The sequence below is a fragment of the Empidonax traillii genome, unplaced genomic scaffold, assembly GCF_003031625.1.
Source record: "Empidonax traillii isolate 1590-97213 ecotype Southwest subspecies unplaced genomic scaffold, ASM303162v1 scaffold1213:size316513, whole genome shotgun sequence".
Classification (NCBI taxonomy): Eukaryota; Metazoa; Chordata; class Aves; order Passeriformes; family Tyrannidae; genus Empidonax; species Empidonax traillii.
Genome location: NW_020956406.1, coordinates 265775 through 272308, shown reverse-complemented (window position 1 = coordinate 272308; position 6534 = coordinate 265775). Strand labels below are relative to the sequence as shown.

The following is a 6534-nucleotide window of genomic DNA, read 5'->3' as shown; positions in this document are numbered from 1 at the left end:
GACACTTTGTCCTTTTCCTTCGCTTGGAGGGAGGGTGGGATTCACCTCTCTTACAGTCGAAACTTCACCCCCAGAGCGCTCTGATCCCTGCTGCAGCCCCCTGACACAGTTGCATGTGGCTTTTGCCCTGATCCTGAAGCAATAGGAAGCCGTGCTGGGCCTGCAAAGAGTGCCTGGGGTCTGGTTCAGGGTCTGGCTGGGCTTGCAGTTCATGATCAGCAGCGCAGCCTCCGGCACCTGAGACTGAGCCAGTGCTGGCAGCGCTGCAAGGGGAGTGCAGCTGGGAGGGGACAGAGCTGGGACAAGTAACCCAGATCCAGCAGTTGCCTTCCTGAGCAGCCGCCCTGCACCCCGAGGCTCTGCTGCCCAGGGAGCAGCTGCACATCTGCCCCCGAGAGGAATCAGTGACTAAAGTGCCTCCTTTGCTCTGTCAGCACTCCCAGTTTTCCTCTGGTTCCTGAACTCCTCTGACCTCATCCCAGCCGTTTTTCTTAGCTCTGCTTATCCCCTTCTCTGCCCCGTCCCGCTGACAGGAGTGCAGGAGCTGCTGGGGGGGCTCAGAGTCTGGTGGGATCCAACCCCAGGGCCATTTCCCCCTCCTCAGCTCTCCTGGAGCCCCTTGAGGCACTGGAAGGAGCTCTCAGATATCCCTGGAGCCTTCCCTTCTCCAGGTGAATACCCCCAGGTCTCCCAGCCTGGCTCCAGAGCAGAGGGGCTCCAGCCCTCAGAGTATCTCCATGGCCTCCTCTGGAATTGCTCCAGCAGCCCCACATCCTTGTGCTGTTGTTCCCCAGAGGTGGAGGTGGCTCTGCAGGTGGGGTCTCAGCTGAGGGGGGCAGAGGGGCAGAATCCCCCCTTCCCTGCTGCCCAAGCTGTGGGGCACACAGAGGGTTTCTGGCCTGGGTCAGCCTCTCACCCACCAGCACTCCGGAATTATTCTCTCCAGGGCTGCTCTCCATCCATTCTCTGCCCAGTCTGTCTTGGTGCCTGGGCTTCTCCAACTTATTTATATTCTGGTTTACGTAAAACTCGTATGGAATACTGGGTACATGGCCACTACCTTGGTTACGAACGGGTCACCAGGAAGGCCTAGACCAAAACCATCACACTGATGTCACCCCAGTCACTGTCACCCTCTGTGCTCGACCTCTGAGCCAATTGCTCACCCAGGCCATGATATCCAGCTGTGGGCTGGACAGTTTGTCCAGAAGGATCCTGGGAAAGGCAGCAGGGACAGCTTGAGTGAAATCACTTTACCAAGCGCTGAAGGGACGCTGACAGGCCTGTAGTTCCAAGAGTCATGCTTCTTGCCCTTTTTGAAGACTGGGACAATGTTTGATAGCTTCCAGTCAGCTGGGACCTCTCAGATTCCCAAGCTTGTTCAATAAGCATCGAGAGAGGCCTCACGATGACGTCAGCTGCTCCTAAAGAATTCTCAGATTAATCCTGTCAAACCCCATAGACTTATAGGGAAGCAGCTGGAGCAGCAGGTCCCACACAAGTTCAGGGTCAACTGGGAGTTTTTCTGTCTCACAGGCATGGTCTCCCAACTCACAACATTGGGACTCCTTTTGCCTGTCATGGGCATTGAAGACAGAGGCAAAGAAAGTGTTAAACCCCTCTGTCTTGTCTGTGTCCCTGTTTGTGAGGTGACTATCCTCATCCTGGAATGGGCAACGCTGTTTCTCCACTGCCTTTTGCTATTGACATGCAACTTCTTTTTTTTGCCTTAGCTCCAAAAGCTTCCCTGCTGAGCCAAGCCGACCTCCTGCGTCATCTGCTTGACTTCCCACATTTGGGAATTTCCTGCCCCTGCCCTGAGGAGGTGGTACTTAAATGTAAGCAGCACTGATGGAGCCCAGCACCTTCCAAAGCCTCTTCCCAGGGGCCCTCCCAAACTTTCTCCCTGAGCAGCCTGGAGTCTGTTCGCCTCATGTTCAGGGTTGAAGGTTTGCTGGCACTTTTCCTTCTGTCAGCAAAGATTTTACACTCGATGGCTTTGTGGTGGCTGTGGCCAAGATGGCTCCAAAGGCCACTTCCCTCACGAGACCCTCACTGGTAATGAGCAGATAATCCTGGGAGGCACCTCTCCGAGTTGGCTCCCCAAGTCTCCAGTCACTACTGACAGGCCAACAGGATGCCCCTGACACAACTCTGGGCAGGGACACCTTGGATTTTCCCCATGGCCTGGGGTAGGAACCATGTGTGTCCCAAGGAGCAGCTCCAGGGGGAACAGGCACGAGTGGGGGGAGTGAGGAGCCGGAGGAGCACAGGTCCCACCCGTGTGCCTGTGCCAGGATTGGGGTGAGTGTGTCTGGGGAGGGGGTTGCCTGTAGGGTGAGTGTGTAGGTGCTGCCTCTGTGTGCTGGGAGCACCAAGGCGGAGCAGTCAACGAGCAGGAGAGCTGAGGGGCTGGGCAGAGGGTGCGAGATGCAGACAGGAGTGTGGGATGGGCAGAGGGGCTGTGCTGGTGCTTGAGGAATCCTGGAATGCCCTCGGCTCTCTGCACTTATGGACTTAGGAGTCCTGTTGAAAGGATGTGGGTAACGTTGAAGGCGGTCCCTTGTCCATGGTAGGTTGTGTGGCCAACTTTGTGTGTGTGTGTGTTTGTCTGGGATACACACTCGGCTTCAGGGCTGATCCCAGAACAGGCACATCCATTGTCCTGGGAAGGAGACCCTGGGCTCCAGCAGAAGGGTGGGAGCATCCCCAGGGCTGGAGCTGCTGCAGAGCCTCTTAGAGGAGCCTGGGGACTCTCTTAACAAACCTTAGGGAATGTCTCTCCTCCACAGCCACAGCTTCACAGGAGGACACCCGAAAGGGACTTGAAAACGTAAAGAATCCAGTAAAGAAACGTCAGAAAAGACTGGAAGCTGGATATAGACTCATTGTTCTGGAGGACACTTTTCAAGCAACTGAGCCGTCCAGTCAGTCCAAATCCATCTAAGATGGCAGCGAAGCCAAAGCAAAATGCAAACCAAGAGTTCCTCCACTTGCTCAAGCGCCTTGGACTAGAAAGTCATTATCCAAGAAAAATGGGGACAGAAGATTTCCTCACCATCTGCAAGACATCTCTGCATGACAGCCAGCCCAGCAAGGACCAGGAATTGCCATTTCACTTCTTGCAGAAGCTCTTAACTATGGATTATCAGGTGAGGTACCTGACTTGCAGGGATGGGAGCAACTCAGGACTTACTCCCGTGCCAGAAACCACAGAGAAAGAGCGCAAACCCTCAGACTCCTTTGAAAACTTTCTCCATGGTTTAAAGAGAGCATCCCCTGCAGCTGCAACCAGGGAGGGCCACGTGCACCCCATGGACCTGCAGATGGCAATTTTCCACTGTGCTGATGACTTCATGAGACAGTCCATTGCAACCAAACTCGCCTTCTGCCAGCTGGCACTGCCTCTGCTGGTGCCCAAGCCAGGCACTGCCCAGATCGAGTTCCCCCTCTGGGCCCTCAGCCAAATCAAAAGGAGCTGGAAGGAGGTGGAGAAGTCGGGACAGCAGCCCAGAATGAAGAGTTACAATAACAAACTCATTCGTCAGGCAGAGACACCCATCGTGTCCTTCATCCGCATTGGCACCTCTGCCTCCTCTTCCAAGTCCCACCTCCTCAATGCTCTGCTGAGCAAACAAAGACATGACATTTTTTTCCACCGCCATTGCCGAGGCAGCACCAGAGAGTGTTTGCTGATGGGAGGTGTTGTGGAGATCGCCTGGTACTGTCCCCGGGGAAGCCCGGATGACACCTTTGAGCGCTGTGTGGCTTTCTGTAACCTGCATGGAGACGCCAGGGATCACAGAGCACAGCTGCAGTTCTTACAGGAGATCTCTGCTGTGAACGTGGCTCTTGTATCCGAGTCTGAGCACATGGACGACAGAGGGAGCAAACTTCTGTGTGACCTGTGGCAGTCGGAAAGGCCTCTGGTTTGTCTTCTCACTGAACAAGAGACAGCTGCAGCTGGACAATCCAGCAAAACCATAACAATAGGGATCAAGAACAGAAACGAAGCAGAAATGTTGGAGGAGCTGAGCAAAACAATCAGGAATCTCCTGGAAGGGTCCAACCCACGTTTCAGCCTGGACGGCTGCCTGGACAAAGCTCGCCAGCACGGATTCTTAGTGGATGAAGATCGACCCGAGTGTGCGACAGCCAAAGCAAAGGCAATGGAACTGGTGACCCTTCTGAAGAAAAAGAAGCTGTCTGAGATCAAGTCCAAGCTCCTGCCTCTTCAAGGAAAACTGTGGCACCAGTGGTGCAAAAAGAACAAAGAACTCATTCGCTTGCAGGAGAAGGGGAACAGGAGCATCGAGCACCATCGCAGCCAAATTGAAACCGAGATGGCAGCAATAAGAAGAAAGCAACTAAAGCAAGCTTTCCCCCTCTATCAGCAGATGAAACCACTCTTTCGCTTTCTTCATTCACAGGCAGCAGATACCAAGAAATACTTCCTGCAGTGGATGAAGGTCTTTATGGACGACCTGTCCTCTGGTCGGCTTGAAGAACTGAGGAGAGAGTATCACGAGTTGTGGTCTGAAATCCACACGAGAAAGGAAGACCAGGAAAAAAACAGTAAGTTAAATGCCCTCTCTGATGAAATCAATGATTCCTCCATTGGCCTTGAGCACCTTTGGAGAGAGGTAGGGCAGATTTATGAAGCTTTCCAATCAATGAGCTCAGAGCATGAAAATGTTGTCTACCTGCCCAAAATTGCAGCAGATCTGATGGTTTCGGGGTATCCTGTGGAGCTGATGGATGGGGATGCTTCTTACGTCCCCCTGCGCTGGGTGGGAGCAATCTTTGACAGCCTAATTGAGAGGCTGGGGGACAAACGAGTGTTTGTTCTCTCTGTGCTCGGCCTCCAGAGCACAGGGAAGTCAACCCTGCTGAATGCCCTGTTTGGGCTGCAGTTCAACGTCAGCGCGGGGAGATGCACCCGGGGAGCGTTTATGCGGCTCCTTCCACTGGACGAGCAGCTGCAGCAGGACTTGGGCTTTGATTACATGCTGGTTGTTGACACAGAGGGCCTTCGTGCCCCAGAGATGGCCAGAAAACAGTCCCTGAATCATGACAACGAGCTGGCCACCTTTGTCATTGGCATCGGCAACATGACCCTGATCAACATCTTTGGGGAAAATCCCTCAGAAATGCAGGATGTTCTTCAGATCACTGTGCAGGCTTTTCTGAGGATGAAGGAGGTAAATCTTTCCCCAAGCTGCCTCTTTGTCCATCAAAATGTCGGAGAAGTTACTGCCAAGGAACAGAACCTGGAGAGACAAAGATATTTTCAGGAGAAGCTGGATGAAATGACTGTGGTAGCTGCCCATCAGGAATCCTGTGACGTCTCCTCCTTCAGCGACATCATCCGCTTTGATGTGAACACCCACGTTCACTACTTTGCTCAGTTGTGGGAAGGAAGTCCCCCCATGGCACCACCCAACCCCACCTACAGCCACAACGTCCAGCAATTAAAGAGGAAAATTCTCCAGGCTGCCAAAGAGGAGCCACAAGGCAGCATTTTGAGGCTCTCGAGCCTGAAGGTTCGTATTGGTGACCTCTGGAATGCTTTGCTGAATGAGAACTTTGTTTTCAGCTTCAAGAATTCACTGGAGATTGCTGTGTACAGGAGACTGGAAAGTGCCTTTAGTCAGTGGACCTGGAGGCTGAGGAGTCACATCTTAGAGGTACAAATGAGACTCAACAACAGAATTCGGAATGGAGACTTGCAGAAAGTCACCAGAAAACACCTTGAAGGGCTCGTCCAAGAGACAAGTGATGCCATTGTGACAGACATGGAAAAGTATTTCAGAGAAGACAGAGACTGTGAGATACTGGTCCAGTGGAAGGGAAGCACAGAGCTGAAGATGAAAGAACTAAAAGAGAGTCTTCTTCTTGAAACTGCAAAGAAATGTGGGAGTCTCATTGAACTGCAGAAGACCCAGAGGAAACTGGATTCAAGGAAGTCAGAATATGAAGATGAGCTCCTGAGAAGGAGCAGGGAGTTGGCTCTGACTCTGAAAGGCAAGAGCCTCAGTGAGAGAGAACTGAGACACAACTTTACTGCTGTCTGGGACAAGTGGATTGATGAAGTCTCCTGTGCTACTCCCCCTCCAAAAAGGGTGGATATTGATGCAGATATAGAAGAGGTCCTTCTGGAGCACTTTAAGGGGCCTGGTTTTCGTGCACGGATCAGGTCATTTCCCAAAGACGGAGAATTTTCTTTGGACTTGATCAAACATATCACAAGGAAATATTATCTTGACGAGGATGTGGATATCATTATCTTTTCTTCTAGGAAAAAGTTTCAGGGCATCACAGACAACATCATAAAGTGTGTGAAGGCAAACATTGATCAGAAGGAACAGGAGAAAATGGATTACAGTCAAGATTTTTTTCATGAAATACTCAATGAAGTACAGAAAGGTGTGAACTCCATCCCTAGCTATCTACCATATGCCTTTAGCAGAAATTACAGCCTAGAATTATCTGTGTACCTGTGCAGAATGGCAGGCAAAAGGTTTAAAGCCATGC

At 52.1% G+C, this 6534-nt stretch overlaps 1 pseudogene; it reads left to right on the top strand.

Moving 5' to 3' along the window:
• Positions 1–6534, top strand: part of LOC114069202 — a 22291-nt pseudogene that overhangs the window by 13175 nt on the left and 2582 nt on the right.